Source organism: Marmota marmota, unplaced genomic scaffold, assembly GCF_001458135.2.
Source record: "Marmota marmota marmota unplaced genomic scaffold, marMar, whole genome shotgun sequence".
NCBI classification, from domain to species: Eukaryota; Metazoa; Chordata; class Mammalia; order Rodentia; family Sciuridae; genus Marmota; species Marmota marmota.
In genome coordinates, this window is record NW_025999999.1 from 12,333,434 (window position 1) to 12,356,970 (window position 23,537).

The following is a 23,537-nucleotide window of genomic DNA, read 5'->3' on the forward strand; positions in this document are numbered from 1 at the left end:
CAGATACAGCATGATACATGAAATATATAATGATAATAATTCTAGACTTTGGGACATTAGACCTGGGTTCTTGCTTTACAGAATAACTATGATCTTATGTTGTCACAGGACCTCTCAAAGTCTCATCTTACACTTTACAAATGAGGGGACGATATTACCTTTTCTTATTTTTTAATCAAAAATGTCGACAAACACTTATAAAAGAGGAGGTGGTACTAAACATATACAAGGGATTATAATTACTCAAACATTTTCTGAGAAAGCTGGAAAAAAAGATCTGATTATTGACTAATAAGTTCATTATTTACAAGTCCTAGTCTTCTAGGAAATAACAGTAGAGCTTGCTATCCTAGTCATCAGCTTATTCTAAAACACCAGATACTCTGGGCTTGAAATCCATTCAACCTGCAGTTGACATACATAGCATACTTGCTTTCTCACAGTAAATAATGCAAGAGCTCCTTTCCTATGCTGCAGTGATCCATTATCGGCTTATGCCCTAAAATTTTCCTAAAACATCTGCAAAGGTAATAAAGCAATTATGGAAACCATCTGGAACTAGAAGAGAGATGAAATAACAGAAACAAAAACAAAATCCCTGGCTCCTGAATAACTGAATAATGTAATACGGTACAGTGACATTACCAACTCCACTATCATTAAAGGAGAGAGCAAAGTTTTATGTTAAGGGAATACGCGTCATTTATTATAAGTCGTGGTGGAGTTTCATGGAGCTCCACTCCTCAAGGAGGCTGAGCATCCAGCTGTGTTACTCCAGACATAGCCTTTGGAGCTCTGAGCTCATTTATCATAGGCACTCAAATATTTGCATGGTTGGGGACACATTTAATGATCTTCCGGGCAAGCTGTCATGCCCTCAGGGCACTAGACTGACACACTGATAAAAATGGGAAATTTTGCTATTAACCTTATTCCCCCCAAGTGCTTCAACTAGATTGCTATAGGAAAACATGATATTTGTTCTAATGCTAAGATCCATTATTTATGCATAGTTGACAAAACAAGGAAAACCAAACCCACAATACAAAATATGTTCGAATAATTCTGGAACATTCCTAACCTCTCCACACTGTTTTATGATAGAAGATAGAAGAAAGATCTTAAGTATGTGGTTAAGTTATATATTCTGATGTTTCAAATATACTGTTTAAGACCATAATTCTGCAACATATTAAGTATGTGATATTGGGAAATTATATCACTTCTCCAAGTCTCTTTTTCTCTCATATCTTTTACTGAAAACATTACATGATTTTAGATAGAATTCAATGATATGTTTCTTGAAAACAATACATTGGAACTGAATAGTCTATAAAATCAAAGTTTCACTATTATTGAATAAAATTCACAGGCTAGGCCTGTGGCTCAGTGGTAGAGCATGTGCCTGGCATGTGTGAGGCACTGGGTTGGATTCTCAGTACTGCATACAAATAAATAAAATAAAGGTCTATCAACAACTAAAAAACATATTTAAGAAAATTCAATGAGGTACATTAAAACCACTGAATATATTTCTTCTCCCTCCTCTCTTGACACATTTCCCTCAAATCTTTTAATTAACCACAATAATACTACAAAAATTGGAATGCAATCAATAACAAATTTAAAACAAAGGGAAAAGACAATTTTCTCTTTTGTTTTCTAATTTATATGAAAGTCCTGAGACCAGAAGATTTTTGCTCTAGATTTCCCCCCTATACCTATTATTAGGCCTCCAGAAAATGTGCTAATATCCTTTAGAAGATTCAGTTTTCTATATCCATGGATGAGAAATCAAGTGTGATATGCTCAGTTTAGTTGGCATTAGTAAGAAATAAAAAAACAGCATTTATGGTCAAAATTCTATCAACTTAAAGTCTTATTTATTGTTTAGCTTCTGATCTAGTAATCCCATTCTTTTGAATTCATTCCTCAAAAAATAATTCTAAGCAAGAAAGAAAAAGTCTATACCAAAATGCTTACAGTGACCTTTTCTCAACAATTGATTATGAAAATTCTTATACTAAAGAAAATTTTAAAGCATTGTATGGTGAATAGCTTGCAACAGCTAAATAAATTCTACCTTTTTAATATTTTACTCATGAGCTTTATCGTATATATCTCCATCAATTGCCCTTTTTATCCAACCACAATTTATCTTCCTTTTTGATACATGTATTGAAAGAGTTCTTATTCTTTGATTCTGTTAATATGGTCAATTGCCTAAATTTTTGTATTCTTGTGTTAAAACACTACTTGGTCCTATTATTATATTTTTCATGTTAGATTTATTTTGCAAATATTATGTCATCGACTTCTACACCTATGGTCATAAAGGCTATCTATGGGTGATTTTCTTTACTAAAACCACATTTGTCAATATTTGACAATGGACAATTCTGGCCTTGTAAAGCAAGTTGGCAGGTGTTTCTGCCTTTAATTTTGAGAAACATCTGGGTAAGGTAGCTATTATTTCTTTTTCAATAGTTGCTAGAACTCACCCAGGAATGTATCTATGTTTCCTGATGAGAAGTCCATTATATTGTTCTCTATTCTCAGTATTATGCCTATATTCTCTTACTATCTTTTATATTTTCTCCTTATTTAAATTTCCATTAGTTCGTGTATCCCATGCCATATAAAATTTTCCTTGTATTTATTCTTTTTGATTCTTTTGACAAGAAGTCAGATATGTAGTTTGGACATTAGAATTTGATGATTTATACCAAATCTGAAGCTCCCCCCACCCTTTTTTACTCTTATTTTCCTGATCTGTGCTTTCTGTCCACCTTCCTAGGACCCCAATTTTCTTTATGTTAGATTACTTAATATTGAAGTACAATTTACTAAATCTGTTTATTTTCCTTTAAAATCACCTTTGTCTCTTGTCTACAAATTGGAAATTTTCTACTTCTCTATATTCATACTAATTGACCCTTTCTGTTGCAAAGTCATATCTGTTGTTATTAATCACATCTTTCCCTTTTGAGAAACTGTATTTTTTGTTCCAGAATAGAATTACAGCTGTGTTTTTTGCTGAGATTCCCAATCAGTCCATATACTATTATGGCATTTTCTTCAAGTCCTTGAAACAAATTCATTAGCTGCTTTAAAGTTCTTGCCTTCTGGTTATAATGAGGTTTATACTCAGTTCTTTTTCTAACCAACTGCTGTTTTTTTCTTTAAATAAGGGTCTTGCTTCTTTCCATGCTTAGTAATTGTCAATGCATATGATGTACTATGATTTTCTTTACTAAAGAAAATGTACACCATATAAAAATATGTACAGCATATAAAATATATTTTCTTCTACAGGATTTTACATTTTGCCAAGTAATTTAAAAGCAGAAAATTATGGTTAATAGATTCTGTTTCTTTGCTTTATAATTGTGGTTTTACTTTTGTTCCTAATTTTAATCCATATCCCTTTTCCTGGGAATAGTTTTTAGTTCTTGTTTGGGCTTTTTGAAGTCTCAACTAAAGCTTCAAGTGCTTCATGAGGTCCCTTCACTGGTTTGGCCACAACTCCACTGTCTTCCAACACCTTCCAACCTCTGGTAAGTTTCTCAAGCCTCAAAATCACACAGTAGCAGCTCTGTGCTCAGCCTCATAGTGTCTTGTCTTTCTCATTTGCAACCTAGCCCTACATCAGGATACTCTGTGGATCATGATGCTCTCTATTGTCCTTGACTCTGCATAGCTTTCTCTTCCACAGTATTTTGCTGGCCATTCCCAAGCCGTCTCAGCAGTCTGAACACTGTGTTTGCCTCTTCTGTTTAATAAAACATCAATCTATTCCAATCAGGCTCGTCGCCCATCTTAGACTGCAAACCCACTTGGTGAAATAGTATGCTCAGTCAAGCAACATCTCTCGCCATCTTGCTTCCCTGAACTTAACCTCTCCAGTTCACAAGAATAAGGCCCTCTCATCTCCGCATTTGAAGTTGAGCCCTGTCTGGATTTTTATATTAAAATGGGATTGGGAAATATCTAGCTTTTCCCCATCACCTTTACCTAATTCAGTGCATCTTAATTATAGTTAGATTTATTTTCCTTGAAGCTGATTGTGGATTTGGGTCTTAGTGGTGAACTTGGAAATTCTCTTCTTCTCACTCATTACTCAATCATTACTTCCTTGACTTTCAGGATGAATGTACTCTGATTCCCACATTGCTCAGTGTTTTAGAACATTCCTATTATTTTTCCATTCTCTTCATAAGCTTCAGGGACTCAAGGCCCTTTGCTATGTACCATGCCCCCACATTCCAATGAGACATCATTATCAGGACCTGAGCTGTTCATTGCTCTTTCATTAACAGGCAACAGACACTCTCAGATTCCTAGGCCCAACTTTATTCACAGAACTTTGAGTCAAATGGAATGCTTCAGTTTAAACATGTCCATGCTTTGAGATATCTAAGTTGTTTGGCTCCAGGAGCTCATTATTTTTTTTTTAAAAAGCATGTAGTTTGGAAGTAAATGAACTATATCCTCAGTTTCTCACATCAATCTGATATGAATCTTTGATTATGGTTTTCTATTCTGAAAAATATTTACTGAAACTTAAAGATGCCTTTAAATTTTCTCTTTATTTTCCCTGACTATAAAATAACCAAAATAATTGTTGTGCCACCATTTAAGAGATTTTATTTCTTTACTTGTGATGTAGAAGTTAAACATACCAGTTCCTATTCCTGAGCTGACCAACCAGTGGTGGACTCAGAATTAACACTCACGAGATAATGGTGCTCTTTCTGTGAAATACTATGAGCATATTATGTGGCCCAAATTATAAAGAGTTCACAGTTTTAGAGGTTGTCGTGCTCTTTACCTGACAATTTACGGATATTAAGCTGGAATGAGACAATTTGTTCCTAAAACAGGTGTTTCCCTACTACAAATATGTAGTCAATGTTCTCCCACTTCACAAAATGGGTTCTACTCTATTTCATCAAATTCTCATAAAATACAAAAGGTATCAAGTGAGTAATATCAAACATTCATGTTATACACACTGTTCATCATTTTCATTTCTGTTATCTCATTTAAGTATCATAATTACCTAGGGGCAACATGGATCAGGAATTTTATTTATTAATAAAAAAATGAGGCTCGGTGTGGTCAAATGACTTACTGAAGGTCGTTCGGCTAGTTAATTATCCTATGCAATGCTATTTTGATTATACTAGTCTAATTTAGCTCCTTTAATACCATTGAGACATCAAGTCACTTCAGTGAGTTTAAGTGTTTGATCAATAATTCAAGGAAGCCCTAATTGAATGGGGCAGCATTTATGGATGTATTAAAAAGAATCACTTCTCTAAGAAGCATTATCAAAGGTCATGTGACAGCTGAAACTCACCCCACCGAGTCTAATCATTCCTCTAAATAAATTATTCAGATTAGAAATAACATGCCCATTTGCTTTAAGTAAAATGCTGATAGGCACCTTTCTTCTTAAGCTGCTCACTAAGCACATTAATATGTATTTTCTCAGATACAATAAACAAATATACTTTGTCCACAGACAGGTAAAGGCATCAGGAGAGTCTATTCAAGAACGGGGAAAGGGAAAATTAGTTTGCCATCTTCAGCAAACCTACACGGTGATGTTGTACTTCAAGCATGTCATTTCAGAATAAAGGTCTGACAGGCAGCTGCACAGATGCTTTTTCAGCAGAGCAAGGAGCTAAAATGAGTGCCTGATGGTGCTATCAACAAACAGCAGAAGTTTGCCAGGGAGCTAGGATCAGTGACTTTAATTCCAGGCATAAAATAATCTTTGAAAAGGAAATAAGGCCAGAGTTATCACTCACTCTGGTGGAATCTTTGTACACTGTGTGACTAATTGGGTGTGAGAGCCAACTGCACTCCAAGGGAGGCGGCAGGGAAGAACCATGACATTACCCTCCTTGTGCTTTTCAGATAACTTTACCTTTGCTGTACAACCTCAGGTTAAGGGAAATCCTCAACCAGTCTTCAAACTCTCCAGAAAAATCTTTGGTGGTTATTCGTAACTAGACGATGCAGAAAGTGAGAACAAAATGTTCCTGAGTGTTTGGTGTCTTTCCTTCACAGTTAAGACAGTGAAATACAAAATGAATTGAATATACTGATTGAAACCAGGAAAGAACGAATAAGAAAATATCATTTATGAAGCCCACATCATTCTTCAATGAGTATTATTGAAGTACAGAGTATTATTCTTGAGCAATTATTATCATTAATATCATTTGGATGTGAGAAGAAATGGTTCCTCATCTTGGAGTAAGACAGATCTGGATCCAAATCCTCACCAGCTATTCAAAAGATGTGTAGACTTTGTAATCTGAATTAATTTATTTTGATCCACAAACAAACAAACAAACAATAAAAAAGGCATCTTAAACAAATAGGAATGTTCATCTGGAAGAGAGTTTCATACTGTGAACATCATGTCAAGCTGATTATGTTGAGTTAAAGCTTATCTTATTTTTTTTTTTTTTTAGAGAGAGAGAGAGAGAGAGAGAGAGATTTTTTTTTAATATTTATTTTTTAGTTTTGGGCGGACACAACATCTTTGTTTGTATGTGGTGCTGAGGATCGAACCCTGGCCGCAAGAATGCCAGGTGAGCGCGCTACCGCTTGAGCCACATCCCCAGCCCAAAGCTTATCTTATTGATTCATATGACCTTGGGCCACCCATCCAGCAGTAGGAAAAGGTCTACTTCAGGTGGAGAAATGCACCATAGGCAGAGCTTATAAACATACCTATTTTCTCCTACAGTTGGCCAGTTCTCCATCTGCAGGTTTGCACTGTGAATTCCTTTTAAAGACCATTGTCAATCTTCTCCTCCAACTCTCTTTCCTGATTTTTAGTCCTGATTGTGAACTAAACATTATGTCATTTCAACTTATCTAACTTCTCTAACCCATAATTCTCTAAGGATCTTCCCCTAAAAAGATAATCCTTCCACTATATAGGAGGTATAGGAGGCCAACATTTGGTTTGGAAAACTTTGGGATAGAAGCCACAGTCTGCATATATTTTTCAAAAGGAAATAACAAGAAAACAAGCAACCCCTGCCACCAACAATTATCTATACATACTGACTTGTGATCAGAGAACTTCTCACTATTTTGTGATTCTCCAAAGTGACCTGGGAAATACTTGGGGCACTGGGGTTTATGTTTTTAAGTCTGTATTATTTCTGATTGCGATTGTGTCTAGCTGTCACTGACTCAAAGTGCAGGTTTTTTTCTTTAAAGTATGAAGAAATGTACAATAGTCAGTCCCTTCTTTCACATGAGGCAGAGATAGAAGACAGTAGTTGAGATAAAAATGCTAGCAGCATGTTGATAGTCTCCTCTAGATCATAAAACAGCATTATTTATCTCAAGAGAAAGGGGGAAAGACAGGGAATGTACATTTCCACACTTGTCATGCATTTTTTCTAAGTGGCAAGCTCAGGTTTAGGTGAGAACCTCATGTTAATTTTCATTACTGTGTCATATGCCTTTGAAGAATCTTTTCATTCTTTCACTCCATGAACATTTCTATCATTTCAATAGCAGATAACAGGGGGAATATAAGACTAAGCAAACAAGAAAGCTAAAGATAAGTCTGTGAAGAAGGTGTATTTTTCATAGTATACTTAAGCAAGATTTTTATCCTCTCCCTCTCCATTGCAATTTCTTTTAACTGGTTCTGAAAGTCTATTATTTCCACACATTGGTAAAGTGCAAGAAAGGAAGAAAGGGTCATTGGCATGGCTTTGATTTGATAGATACACAATTTGACTAGGGCTCCAGAGAATTCTTTTCCTCCAGTTAATACTAGCTTTATGAAGTCATCTGAACCAACAGTATAAAACAGAGTGTAGGTATTTGTAAGTGCCTACAGTCAACAAGGAAGAGTGAGGCAGCTTGAGCATAGAACAGGAGTCTGTGAGAAGCTGAAGAGTGCATGACCTTCTGCAAAATTCAAGCCCAAGGGTACCAGGTCTTCCAATTTTTAAAGGAAGGTAGATTTTTATTTAGTAACTAAAATGACCTAAGTGTTAATTATGGAACAACCATTTTTAAAAACTTGAAACATTTTGCTGATCAAACAAAAAAAATGCATCTTTAAGTTTGAGGACTGCCGAGCTATAATCTCCGTGACTAAGGAACTTCTTGAAATTAGACGTTTCCTGCTTCCTCTTTCTTTCCTTATAGCCCCTAGGAGAGTGAGCATTTACAGGCACACTTCAGGAGAAATGGATGGATCAAGAGGTAGATAAATACCTTCTCTAGGAACAGATCAAACCAAGATGGAAATGGACCATCATACAATGTGCTTTGGTCGACTCCGTGACTGGGGGAGAGTTAGTATTTGTCCTTCCCTCCCTCAGGCAATGTGAGTCTGAGGATGGTAGCTCCTCTAACTGCCCTCTTCCTCTCATCTTGTGAAGTGGTTGGTCAGCCAGGGATGTGTGAGCAGGACAAGGACAAGGAGGCTGGGCTAAAAAGCACAGGAGCCCCATCTGAAAGATAAGCACCTGGGAGATGAGAAGCTAGACTGTTAGAACCTCCCCTGGTCATAATTACACCCCCTTTTAAAAAAAAAAAAGCTGTTGTTTTAATATCATTTTACACCTTACTAGGTGACCCAGATCCTCCCTTACCAACACCCATCATAAACCATAATCACCGACCCTGGCAATCAAATCATCGAGACCCTCCCAAGGAAACTTTGTTGAGGAGGAGGCACAAACAGGGGACTCAGTTTCCTAAATGTCAGCTCTGTGAGCACCACACCCTCCTCTCTGAGGTAGACATTGCAGTTCCCATGCTATCAGTCAAAAGCCAAGAGGTGACCTGGGCAGCGCTCTTTGGAAACATCAATAAAACTGCAGGGCAGGAGGGCTGCACTGTCCCTCTCCCCTATGAGAAGACCCACTCTCTCCCTTGAATGTCGCCTTTCCCTCTTTCCTATCCCTTCTAATAAACTCATGTCTGTTACTCTGATTGACATGACTGACATCTCTGTGGCATGATCATATGATCAGGGTTTGAAGAGGCCTCTGCAGCTGCCTCAGCACCACAGCAGTGTATTGCCCTGTAATAATAGTCTACCACGCTCAGTCTTTCATCTAGACAAATCTCTGCTTGTCTGGATTCAGTGACCCTTAAAAGATTTTAAGGCATTTATTGGCAAAAAGTACACAGCCTTGTAGGACCAGCTCTTGGCAAGAATGAGTAGAAACAGATGGAACTCTACCAGCTCTTGGGGTATAGCTTGGCCGTAGTGGGGGTGGTCCAACAGGGCTAATTTAGATTTTAAACACATTTACTGTATAATTCAGCAATTCTACTTCTCGGCAGGTACACTAGAGAAAATGTTAGTCACTTGCTAAGGAAGCGTGTACACGGATGTTTACTGCAGCTCATAAAAGACAAAGCATGTGTCCGTGAACTTCCTACGCTCTAGCCTTTCACAGCACTCAGATCTCCTTCTTTGTTGGTCCCTGGCTTGGTGTGCAGGCTTGTTGAATCTGCTGATCAGGAAGCTCAGTCCTCTCAAAAGGAAGCTGATTTGGTTCCTCGGAGCCTCTGTAAAATTGGATTTCCATAGTCCATCTTTTCACTAAACTTGTTGGGCCATGAGAGAAGTTTGACTTAAACTTGACTTGGGAAAGAGTGACCTCTCTTGAAGGGTTTGGTACTTTAGTAGAGTAGGAAGTAGGAAAGGGGAAAAAGGGTTTAAATTAATTTAATTCATTATAAGTGATATTATTGGGTAGTTCCTAATCTCTTCATTCCTAATCTAATTTCTCTATTCCTTTTTTTTTCTTTTTCTTTTTTCTTTTTTTGTGGTGCTGTGGATTGAACCCAGGGCCTTATGCATGCTAGGCAAGCACTCTACCAACTGAGCTATATCTCTAGCCCACCCCCCCTTTTTTAAAATATAAACTTACCCTACATTTTTAAACTACCAGTGAGGCTTCTAATTACCTGCTTTTTGAATTGTTAATCAAATATGATTTCAGTGGCTTGTGTTTGACTCAAGCACCACAATAACCATTTTTTCTTTTTTATGGATTTTTAGTTTCAATTCCTTGCTATAAATCAGCAGGCCACCTTTCCCTTCAACCCCTCACAAATTTCTCTGCAAGCTGTCCAGACAATCGTCTTTCCCCTGGAATCCCTTGGATAGTCACTGATACCAGTCTTTTACCTGACCCCTGGATCTCTTGGATCAGCCTCTTACCCAGAAAGACCTAGAGTCGCTGTCTGTCAAGAAAGATGGACCACGTTTGGAGGCCCAGGACATCAAGGCCCATTGCTTGGGAATGAAAAATGACTTTGGCCCCAACTGAGAGTGAAATCTACAACAAAGAACATCTGTATATAGCAGCTGTAGATTCTCATTAGTAGGCATCACATCAAGGACTTTAGATCTATTTAGAGTTGCTTCTCTATTCATGTTTAGAAGAAAACATAAATTTTGAAGATGATAATCTTTATAGCATTTTAAATTTAATTAAGCCCCAACTGCCAGATAAATACATTGTATAAATTTTCAAAATTTTGCCATACATAGGTCAACTATAAATTTGGCTTCAAAAATACAAAATAAACGTAATGAAGACTTAATTTATTTCCCCTCAAGGAAAGACAAACCTCAAGGAAGTTAATTATAGGATTATATGGCAACTCATCTATGCCCCCAACAGCCAAACATCACCCATGTTCAAACTCAGCCCTTTTCAGTGGGTGTCTGTCATGCCCACAGTCACATTGGGGGTGCTGACTTCCATGCCAGAGCCAGAGAATTTCATCAGCATAGTTCCTTCATTTTAAAACACTTCTTTGGAAGTCCTGCCTAAAGCCTTCCACTTGGTCAGCACATTGGTCAAAAATGAGTCATTCAGGTTCCACTAACTATAAGGAAGCCTTGGAAGTTAAATGAGTTTAAAGTTTCTTCCTTTATATTAGAGGAGAGTAAGGGAGAAGCAGCTGTTGTGATGGTCTTTTATGTCTTCCTTAGTCAGGTTCAGGGAAACGGAACCAATGCAGTAAGCAACATATGAAGTGATTGGGTCACATGGTGATGGAGTCTGACAAGAGTCAGATCCTGCAATTGGCAAGGTGAAGACCCCAGAGAGCTGATGCTCTTGTTCCAGGCAAGGAGAGCAGATTTGAAATTCAGGAAAAGCTCATGTTTTAATTTGAGTCTGAAGGTAGGAAAAACAAACCAAACAAAACAAAATCCTATTGAAATGAAGTGAAGAAATAAATTATAGGATGGGAGAATATATTTGACAACTATTCATCTGACAAAGAATTCACATGTAGAATATGTGAGGCGTTCAAAAACTCACCAATCAAACAACAAGCAATCCAATTAAAAGTGTGCAAATGATCTGAATAGACACTTCTCAGAGAAGAAACACAAATGGATAATAAATCTATATTTATTTATTTTAAAAAGCCCTCAATAGCATCATGGAAATGAAAATGAAGACTATAATGAAGTATCATCTCACCCCTGTCAAAATGACTGTTATCAAAAAGGCAATAACGGATATTGGTGAGTATGTGGAGGAAAGGGAGCCCTATACTCTACTGGTGTAGAGAAGAGTATGAAGCGCAACAGATCTCCCATATGACCCAGCTATTTCACTTCTGGGTACATATTCACAGGTTATGAAATCAGCATAACAAAGAGATAACTGCATACCCATGTTTATCACGACAATATTCACTGACCAAGATAGGGAATCAACCTAGGTGCCCGTCAAAGGTGAATGATAAAGAAAAAGTGGTGTATACACACAATGGAATATTACTCAGTCATAAAAAAGAATATCTTGTCCTTTGCAGTGTAATGGATGGAACTGAAGCATATTATCTTAAATGAATTAAACTAGACACAGACAGACAAGCAATGCATGTTCTCTGTTATATGTGGAAGTTAAAAAAGTTGACCTGAAAGTAGGGTAGGAATTACTAAGGATTGAAAAGGAGAGGGAAAATGGATAAAGAGTGGCTGGATTTAATCAATTCATATCATATACATGTATTGAAACATCACACCAAAACCCATTAATATACACAATTAATGTACATGAATAAAATTTTTAAAAAAATTTAAAAACTACATAAACCACCTCAATGCAGTCATGTGGGAGAAGTTCCCTCGCACTCACAGGAGGGTCAAACTTTGGTTCTAGTTAGGCCTTCAACTGATTACATGAGAACCACCCACATTAGGGAGAGCATTCCTCCTTCCTTGTCCACAGATTATCTCCCAAATGTCAAAAACAGACATTTTTCTTTGGGAGCCTACCTAAGACGGGGTCAGGACCCTCTTACCTGTTCTAATCAGGTGATGTATAGCTCTTTCTCCTTCTCACCAACTTGGTAGCCTTTATTTCTTGTCTCAAGAAAAATCTCGGTCAGCTTCCTCCAGTCCACTTCCCTCTTTCCACAGTTCCTCTCCCACTTGATGGCCAACATTCTGAGTCCTGCTTTCCACCCTCCCACAGGCCCGTTAGGGGGGAGGTGGGATAGAAGCTGCAACCTACAGGAAGGAAGGAAATAAAAGGGAGAAAACCACAAAGGACTATTAGCATCCAAAGGCTTTATGCAGCAGCAGCTGTAAGTCCACAGTTACATTTCCATATGGAGATGCACACTCAGCCTTGCCCTTCAGTGAGTCTGGAATTGTTCAATTCACTTCCTTGCAGAACTTCAGGTCCTACTTCTGGGCCCAAGTGTGCATTCTCCAGATTAATCATGATTTTTGCACTAGTCAGTGCTTATTGAGTAAATATTCTAGAGAGTTACTTCCTTTTTAACTTCTTTGAAATTATTTACTATTGACTTGGTAGAAGTTTCCCAATGACTGTCTTTATAGCACTGCAAATGACCATGAACAGCTTTATTTTAGCAATGGGGAAGATTAGGTATTCAGAAGAGACAAGTGATTTGCCTAATGTCACACAGCAATACCTCTGTGGAATCAAAGAAAGATTTAGACAGCTCCTAGAGCCTATTGTTCCATCTGTTCAGAACACATATGTACACACACACACACACACATGCATACACATTAAATTTTGCACCTTATACTTAATAATCTTAGGTTAAAAGAATGCACATAAAGGACTGTGCTGGAACACACACATATGAGAAGCACTCACATACTTTATGCATGTAATTTTTGCTGTACTCCCATGTAAACATCTTTGATATTTTGAAGGCTGAAATGCCTTTAATAGAAAAATAGCATTTCCATCCCATTATTAGAGACAAGGGTTTAAATACAGTACAAAGACACCAGAAAATTTTGTGTCTATATATTAACTGCAGGTCTTTTTACTTGGAGAGAAAAAATTTTGAGCTTGTTGAAAGGAAAAAAATAATTTGATCATATTATCAAAATGTATGTATATATTATATCACACACACATGAAATGACTGAATCCAAGGTTTCAAGTCACATCTTTAACAAATACAGAAACACAACGCATTATCCCGTCACCGACTTTCCTATGGGATACCTTAATTTTGTGGCAGATTCTCTCCTGTTAGGAAGAAGCAAGACTTACAAGTTCACATGATTACTCACGATCAGGATCTCAGGAGGGAGGTCCTGCCTCTGGTGGCATCTAAACTTATCTCTTCAAAGAAGCCTTTGATTGACCTGATTGGGCAGCAGAGCCCTTTGACTGACCCCTTCTTTATCACATTGCATTTAAGAGACTGGTTCACAAAATGAAGCAATGAGGGAAAGAAGAAGTGAACAACGTGTCTTTGACATTGACTGACACTCTCACTAGAGTTTGAGTGACATTTTCATTTCCTCCTGGGAAGAGATTTGGATGAAAAACAAACAAAAGCCACACACACAGAAACTCAGACAAACACATGCACACACACACACACACACACACACAGAAACTGCAGCAACTGGGAGTTATAAGTTAATAATGCAATAAAAAAGCAAGAGTAAAGCAGCAGCCTAGGAAACATGGGCATCTAGAGAAGCAAAGGAGACACCAGGGGAGCCTGCCCTGCATTCCATACCCTCTGCATTTCACCCTGAGGATGGCACTGTGCCATTTATTTTACCTAGAAGTAAATAGCCACAGCAAATAAGTACATAGTTTGCATTTCTCGCTTGTTTATTTGTTTGCTTTTTCCCTTGACCCAAATATGTCTACAGTGTGGAAAGCATACTGTCATTGAATAGGTAGCAATAAACAATGCCATGGGTATGCACACACTTGTGGTGTGTGTGTGTGTGTGTGTGTGTGTGTGTGTGTTGATGAGTTTGGGGAGAAGCATACACATACATTTAGCTTTTGTTGTGTGACAAATAATCCCAAAAGTCAATGGCTCAATAATAAGTTCTATTTCTTTTTTAACTATTTTTTTTTAAAAAAGGTACACTCATACATTGCTGGTGGGACTGCAAATTGGTGCAGCCAACACGGAAAGCAGTATGGAGATTCCTTGGAAAACTGGGAATGGAAACATCATTTGACCCAGCTATCCCTCTCCTTGGTCTATACCAAAGGACTTAAAAACAGCATACTACAGGGACACAGCCACATCAATGTTTATAGCAGCACAATTCACAATAGCTAAACTATGGACCAAACTAGATGCCCTTCAATAGATGAATGGATTAAAAAAATGTGGCATATATACACAATGGGATATTACTCAGCAATAAAAGAGAATAAAATCATGGCATTTGCAGGTAAATGGATGGAGTTAGAGAAGATAATGCTAAGTGAAGTTAGCCAATCCTGGAAAACCAAATGCCGAATGTTTCCTTTGCTATAAGGAGGCTGATTCATAGTGGGATAGGGAGAGGGAGCATGGGAGGAATAGACAAACTCTAGACAGGGCAGAGGGGTTGGAGGGGAAAGAAGGGGGCATGGGGTTATTAATGATGGTGGAATGTGATGATCATCATTATCCAAGGTACAGGTATGAAGACATGAATTGGTGTGAATATACTATGTATACAACCAGAGATATGAAAAACTGTGCTCTATATATGTAATAAGAATTGTAATGCATTCCACTGTCATATATAGATAAAAAAAGAAAAAATCGTATCTTAATTTTTAGAAAAGAAAAAATAATCCTTCTATAGTTACCTGGAGTATATAAAGTACTCTACTAAACACCAAGGATACATTTAAAATATTTATGAATTTTACACAATTTTAGTGAGGAATTACTATATGTCACATGTAATACAGGGGAGCTTGGAGAGGCATCCTGAGGCTGAAGGAGACACAGAGGACTTCCTGCAGGAGGCGATCCTACAGAGCTTTGGAGGATGGGTAGGCACTGGGCAGGGAAGGAGATGATAGAGAGGGTGTTCTAGATAAAACAGAAACAACAGGCGTATCTGGAGTAGAAGTGAAGAGTATGTTGGGGTTGGGGTTGGAGCTGTGGTCAGTGGAACACAATGAGAAAAGATAACGTGGGGAGATGGAAGGGCCCAGAACCCAGTAAAAGCCACATGGGCTCTGTGAGGTGTTCAAATTTAATCTGATGCAGATGATACCAAGTCACTTAAGGGAAGAGAAGTACAGTAATTAAATTTAAAAAGGACGTATAGCATATTTCTCCTGAATATTTTCAAGTACAAATTTGTATGCCATATAATACGGTAATTAGATACAGGACTAGAAACTAGATTGCTTTGGCTACAAAATGGCAAAGTGGATAAATGACTAGGTTTTCACTTTGGATAGCACAGCCCTGTTGCATGTGTCCTAGACGCCAGCTACACTGCCTTGATAACAACCCAGAGCTGCCCTGCACACAGTAGTGATCAGTTCTTATTCATGATCCTGGGGGTGGATGATTGTGCGATTCTTGGATAAGCTTTCCTTGGTCTTGTTCATGAGGCTGCATGAGCAGGGCAGGGGTGTTGGGCCATCTAGGGGTCTCACAGTTACTGTGGGTAGTTATCTGGTTATCTCAGTTTCCATGTCACCTCTCACTCTCTGAAAGGCTGGCCTGGCTTGTGTGCTGGTCATTACACTGTGCCCAAGAGTGTGAAGGTAGAAGCCCAAAGCCATCTGTGACTCAGCTTTGGAAGTCTCCTCATACCACTCTGGCCAACGTCTGCTGGTCAGTACAAGTCATAAGCCAGCACAGTTTCAAAGTGGAGTAAATAGACTCTTAATGAAGGACGTGGTGAAGTCTCATTGAAGCCTGGTATATATGCCGGGATAGGAAGACTAGGGGGTCACATTGTGATCTCTCAGTCCTCCCAGTGTGACCCCATCACAATTCACATTTCAGGCAAAATGGACATTTGTAAAGCTTCCCTGATTGAGGCTCATGATATCTTAGGCCTCTTCTAGACCTTTCAACCTAGATGTTTTTAAGGTAAGTGCCTAGAATTTTCTATTTATCAGACAACATTGATGTCCAGGAGCCATCAATGCACTGTCTAGTTGTCAGCAATTTAGTAAAGTACATTTGCGAGAATCTCTGCTTTTAATTAAAAAATGAATCTTTATCCATCTTAGTTTTTGATCCTTGGCACATCAATTATCCTTGGGGTTAAAGGAGTAAACACGAACATGATTCATCACTTTGTGAAGTTCCAACAAATACCATATTGTTGTGCTCAGAACCTCTAGTGTGGACCCAGGAATCTGCATATCTGACAATTATTGATTATGTCTACTTGCTAGCTGCACTGGATGTTTTTGCTGGAGATTTCAAGATGAAGAAAACAAGGTTCTTTTTGTTTCTTTTTGAACTCACAGTCTAGTCCTGAGGTGAAATAAAGATGATTCAATAAAGTACTATGGGAAAAAGAGGTTAACTGGGCCAGAGGTTATCCAGGACGTTAAATCCAGGCAAAATTTCTGGAGAGCTCACTGTGTGAATTAACTCCCTTAAAGTTATAACCATCCTGTGAGCTCAGTACTAAGGCTATGTATTTTTTTGTTGTTGTTTACTATTTGTTTGCTTGTTTACTTTTTACAGCTTAAAAAGTTTAAGCTAAACTCATAGACCTTAAATAAATTTCCCCAAAATACACATAAAAATAAGAGCTGTAGTCAACATTGAGAACCAGAAAGATTTGACAGCAAACTCCTTCTTTTATACTAATTATGCAGATTGAAACAATCCATTCATGATTTGATATCTATTGTGTTGTGTGTTGCTGCATAACGACTGCAAATTTAGTGGCTAAATTTGCTAAACGCAGGTTTATTTTTTTTTTAATTTTTTATTGTTGGTTGTTCAAAACATTACAAATTTCTTGACATATCATATTCCACACTTTGATTCAAGTGGGTTATGAACTCCCACCTTCACCCCATACACAGATTGCAGAATCACATCAGTTACACATCCATTGATTTACATATTGCCATACTAGTGTCTGTTGTGTGCAGGTTTAGATATCCCAGATTCCATGGATAAAGAGTTCAGATCCTGTTGAACTACGTCCTCTGGTTCAGGGTCTCACTAGACTCCAGCCAAGGAACTGGCCGGGTGAGCCTCCTACAGAGGCTTGACGGGAAAAGAACTTGCCTGCAAAGTCCCTCAGGTTGTCATTTCTTTGTGGCTACAGAACTATAGAACCGAGAGCTTTGATTTCTTGCTGTCAACTGGAGACTGTCCTCAACTCCCAGAGCAGCCCAAAGTTCCTTCCCAGGTAGCCCTCTGGAAAGTCCCAGCACAGAAGCTTGCTTCTAGGGAACAGGAGAGCAAGAGCAAGTCAGCCAGCAGAGGACTCTGATACCATGTCACATCACCTTGGCTACCTTCTGTTCTAGAAGAAAGAAAATGTACTGTCCTCAGTCAAGGAAAGGGGATTATACAAGGTGTGAGGCCGAGGATGCAGGGTTTAGGGAGCCACTCTAAACTCTGTCCACCATATTAGACAGGTATGAGCATCAAGTGGGAATTATTCACTTTTGGACTTTGAAGCATGTGAATTAAGTACCCTGAGGTTTGTGAGCATGCATGTGCGTGCACATGCACACCACACCACACACACACACACACATATACACACACTGCAACACTCCTCATGTTTACTTACAGGCACGCTCCTCCTGTACTTCAGAGTCTCTTGCACACGTGTTTCAGTCTTGGTACTAAAATCTGACTTTCATTCAGAAGGGAACAGACTATATCCCTACTTCTTTTTTCTCCAATAGAAAGTTGAGCAGGGAGGATGGGGAGGTATGGGGAGAAAGGAAGACTGTTGAGGATAAAAAACAAAAATCAATGTTTTTTTCTGGATTGAAAAGCAGGAGGGTATGTCTTTTATCAAGGACCTTTGCAGGCCATGAAACTGTCTAAAACATACATGCAGTAAACTGTCCCTGATAGAACTCTCTTAGGAAGGCAGCCCTGAGGTCCATTAAATGGCTGCTTGGCTGGGCTGGCAGTTTGCATTGAAAAAGGCTGGTGTGAGATGAACCTTTGCCAGGGGTGTGGTGAAGGACTCAGTGCTTGGGATTGGAGGCACCTTTTACATGATGAAGAACCACGGTGAAGACCCTTTAATGTAAACCTCTGGAGTTTCACCTACTCACCAGAGATCTCTTTGGACTTAGCTTTTTTTTTTTTTTTTCTTTATCAACTAAGAAAAACAGGCTACTCTTCAGAGGTCAGGAAATCCATTCCACTCCAGCAAGGCCACACTAGCACTATACTTCCTAAGAACAGTCAAGAAATATGACAAGATAATGGGGAAAGAAACAAGGAAACACAGCCATATGCTCCACAACATGCTTCTAAATGACACAAAAAATAAATGTAACATCTTACTGCAGTGTCCCAAACATAAACCTTAGAGTCAAAAAGATCTCAGTTTAAAACTTGGTTTGCTGTGTTATTGGAGCTATTTAATCTTGGGCACATTACTTAAGTTCTCTGAGCCTCAGTAAAATAATATTGGAAGTAATGGTGAAACAAGTGCTTCATTTGGGTGGTATTTTCTGCTAAATTCCTTCCACTTATTACCTTATTTAACACCCTCTACAACTCTGTAGAGTAATCCTTAATCAGAGCTCTTAAAATATAAACAAAGTCTAACAACTCAAGTTACAAAAAGCAAAATAAAAAATAAAATACTAACATTAAAGTTATGCATTTAAGTAATAATGGAAAGGGTTGAAGATGTAAATATTAACATTAAAATCAGTAATAATAATTGAAGGTTTCTAACAGGAAAAACATCCTAGAGAAATTATAGATTAGTCATTATTGAATCCATTACTTGCTTGTTCTCCTCCTGCTGACTCTTTGTGCCTTGGTCTCCTGTGCCCTGTTCCATAGAAGTGTTTCCTCTCAGTGACAAGAATGGTGGGCAAACAGTGGCAAAAAGCAGGTGAATCAAGTACTGCTTCTCCTATGCTTGATTCTGCAGGGAAGGCCCAGGCTACAGCATTGGGGAAACTTCCTTGGGTCACATATCCATCTGTGTATCAATAATCACAGCCAGAGGTTTAGAGTTATCTGGTTGGCTTATCCTGGGTCACTTAACCAAACCTAAGGATCAGGAAATGGGGTCCCATCATTTCTTCGCTCAGAACCGATAGAGGAAGGAGACAGAAGAAGAACAAAAAGGTAACTATTACCTGGAGGTATATTTGTTTCACTAACTTATGGTAAGAAAACTAAAATTCAGAGCAATTTGGTAACTTATGGAAGATCATCAATGTATAACAGAGCAGGATTTAGTTTGAGGCCTTATTAGACTTATGACCCATTGGAAGGGCTAATGTGCCCATTAATTTCTATTCTATTCTTACATATTATTGATTCTGATGAAGAAAAGTTTTGTAACTAATCATATGGAGAGTAACTCTTGTAGAGTAAATGCTTCACCCAACAAAAGGCTTTGCTTTAGTCAAAATTAAATGTATTAAAAAATATTTATTACTCTTCAGCAAACAGAGATAGGCTATTAGCTTTCTACATATGGGTTCTTAATTTATATTCCTTACACTATTTCTCCTGAATGTTTTCAAGCACAAGCTAAGAAGTCCTTTTCACTCTTCCTTGTAAGAAATCTCTCTTTCCTCCAAACATCTCCAATCATCTTCAGAGCTCTCTGACTATGTAATTCTAGATAAGAATAGGGCATTGATTTATAGTGAGGCTTCATCCTCAGCCACAGAGAAACAAAACAAAGTGCTACACTCTGTGAATAATTAGTTTAGAAAACAAGCCTGAGATGCGGCAGAACAAAGCAATGGAATTCATACTCCATTTCATTCATCTTGACAGTTGCAAGAATCCAAGTCCAATCAGGCTGCTATTAAAACTGAAGGCAGAGGCTGGGAAAAAAGGGAAAGATATGTTATTGTCAAACCAACTCCCATTGCAGCTGAAAGACTATTAAACAGAGAAGGACACCAAACTATGTTCCTTGATCCTGGCAAAATATTGATTAGGAAGGGAATTCAGAACAATTTTCCAGATGTTCTTTTGCGATGGAAAAAATAAGTAAACCTCTAAACAGCTGCCACACAGGGACCCAGTGTTTCTATGGAGGCCCCTCCAGGAGTGTGCAGGGTGACCTTTGTACTCAGGTCAGCACTCTCTCTGGGCAGGTACAATGATCCAGTAGAGTCTGGATTGTAGGAGGAGAATGGAGGAAGGTTCTTCTTTTACTTTTAGTCATTTTCTCTTTTGGGAGAAGTTTGGGATGAATAAATAGTTAGAACTATTCTGAGAAAATAAAAAGGAAAAATAGAGAAAATAAAGACAAAAATGTGTTAGTAATAAAAGAAGATATAAAAATTTAAGAATATTGCCTAAGATCTATAAAATAAAGACTAAAATGCTATACTTAACAAATTAGTAAAAACAAAATCCAGTAATTATTAAAATAGTAGTTTTCAAGGAATAGATAAAGGATAAGCAGCAATGGGGGACAAATTCTCACTTTCTATTTTTAATGTCACAGAGTTTTTCAATCATGCCATGTGGATACATGCATTTCATAAAGATTCTATAAATATGGCTAGATTATTTTTCAAAAAAAACAATTTTGGATAGAATGTGAACTAAGAGTATTAACTAATAATACCAATTTCCATTCTTTGCCTTCAAACTGGGAACAATAGCAACAACATTGGAAAGTCAGTATTTATTGTTTCATTTCATCAAATGAAAAAAAAAATAGATTCAAAGATTTTGGATATTCCTTCAATATTACTCAGAGGTTGGGGGCCTAGTAATTAGCAGAGATCTGAGATGCTTGGCTCTGAGTTTAAAGTCCTCTTCTTTGCCTCCTCATTGTATATGGTATTTAGAACCAAAGGACTAAGGCAACTGGTAAAAAAAGAACGGCATCTTACCCTTAGGGATACTGATGTAAGATATGAAGCAGGTTGAAAATACAAACTGATTGAAGATTGTTTTAAGTCATGCATAAGTGAGCCACTGAACCATGAAGGTTGAGAGACATCAGAAAACAGTGGGACAGAGTTCTAACATTGCAAGAGTGACATATATGTCATTCCATTTATAATTTCTGACAGAAAGAGAATGATGGTATTAGTGGACTGGAAGTCAGGTATAGTGTGGTAATGCCGAGACTTGGGAAATAGCATAGCAAGAAAAAAAAATGTATTTTTTTTCTACTCTACTCAATAAAGTGGAGTCAGAGACAAAGAGCAAGGAGAATGCTGGCCAATAAAATAATGTGTATTGATAAGTTGCAGGAAAAGACCCTGGAAACCTGGACCACTCTCTCATCACTCATCACAGCTCTTTTGCTAGAGAAGAAGGTACCTGCTCCCTCCAGAGCTTTGCTGATGGTTTTGATTCCTGTGAAGCGGAAAGCCTGATGCAAGGAGCTGTCTGCAGTGAAGCTTGAATGCTTTCTCCTTGGAGATTAATTCAGAGTGGCCCTGCACATTACTTATTCTCTCTCCCTCTCTCTTTCTCTTTTTCAATAGTAATGAGCTTTTGAGGAAAAAAGTCAGGCTTAGGAGTTTTGTTGTATGTCTGACCCTTCTTTACATGTCTGCACACATTCCATCCTGCCCTCTGTGCACTTTATTCTTTTAAAAATAACTTTATCACAAGGGCTTTAGATCAAATATGACGTGGAAGTAGAAATAAAGTTTGCACATTCCAAAGTCCTCTTATTCCCTAGCAATTCAGTTAGGAAGTTAGGGAACTGCTCTGGAGCTAAGAGTTCATGGAAAAATAAGGAAGGAAAAAATGTTAACGTGTTTTTAGTAGGAATATGGTACCTGCGCATACACACATACACACTCCACGTTGTTCCTGGGTTCCCACTGCCATGAGGATGTCTGAATCTTCTTTCCAATGGAGAACTCAGCTAACCAACTGCCTACTCATTTTCGTCTAGTATCTATAACCTGTAATTTAGGGGCTGGGGCTGTAGCTCAGTAGCAGAGCACTTGCCTAGCATGTGTAAGGCACTGGGTTCAATCCTTAGCGCCACGTTAAAAAAAGAGAAACAAATATAAAGTATAATTTGCGCTAAATTCCAAAATATAAGAGGGACAATATGTGTGCCTCTGTGTGTGTGTGTGTGTGTGTTCATGTCTGTGCATGTGTGCATCTGCACATGTGTATTGGGGTAGGTGGATGAGATAAAATCATTAACTGCACTACAGTTTAAGGCAACACTCCCCCATGATACAAATTGTCCTTCATATTTTGTTAAATACTGTTTGGATTCATTTGAAATCAACACTGAAAATTAAAGTAAGTTGGTGGAAAACTTAGCAGTTTGGGGGAGAAAAGTAGGAGACAGTGAATATGAAAAGCAGCAATGACTCTTTTTCATTAGGGATCTCACTGGAACAAAGAAAAACAGCAATGATACCATGTTGAGGGCCACTCTCAGACTCTCTCAGTTCTTTTCTCCCAATATCAGCCAGGTATGTCAAAGCTATGTAAGTGCCCAGTGTGAGATGTACCTCAAGGGGACTGCAGAGAGTCTGGGCCATAAAGCAAGGTGGGCAGGTGCTGAGATAGATCTTAAGGGCACTGCTACAGACAAAAAGAAAGGTAGACTCAAGCCTGGGAATATGGGGAGGTCCTAGAGTTAGGGCAGCTTTAATTCACTTTTCATTCTGGTAATGCCTTCCTGTCCTTTGCAATATCTATTGTCCATCTGTATTATTATTGCTTACACTTTTAAAAATCAAATCATGTAAAATATTTCATGTAAATGTTTTACTAGAGCCACCCATGAAGAGTCAGGATCACTTTTACACTAAACAAAACAAAACAAAACAAAAAAACAAAAATCCTTCAAAATAGTATTACAAATTATATGATTGCAAGATTGCAATCCAAGTGTTTTTACCTTTGGAGGATGGGAAAATCTGAACATAAGCCTGAGGCTTTGTTTTAATGTTACAAAAACAAAGAAACAAACAACAACAAAAAAAAAATTAAGGAAAGAAAGGAGGGAACAAAACAGAGAGATTAACAAGCTTTGGAAAAGTGTGGAAGATACAGCAACAGAGTCTCTGTAGCAATTTTAAAGAGAACTAATTCCAATACTTTTC

At 38.0% G+C, this 23,537-nt stretch overlaps 1 long non-coding RNA gene across 3 annotated transcripts in view; it reads right to left on the reverse strand.

Annotated features, from left to right (window-relative positions):
- The window catches only part of LOC107149875, a 528,547-nt gene that overhangs the window by 23,454 nt on the left and 481,556 nt on the right, over positions 1-23,537 (reverse strand). For 2 of the 3 annotated variants that reach the window (XR_007349161.1, XR_007349163.1), the window contains one exon: positions 12,340-12,547. This is a non-coding gene — a long non-coding RNA (uncharacterized LOC107149875). Of the gene's footprint in view, positions 1-8,108; positions 8,505-12,339; positions 12,548-23,537 lie in introns of those variants that run through there. The other variant, XR_007349165.1, reaches the window with a different exon arrangement.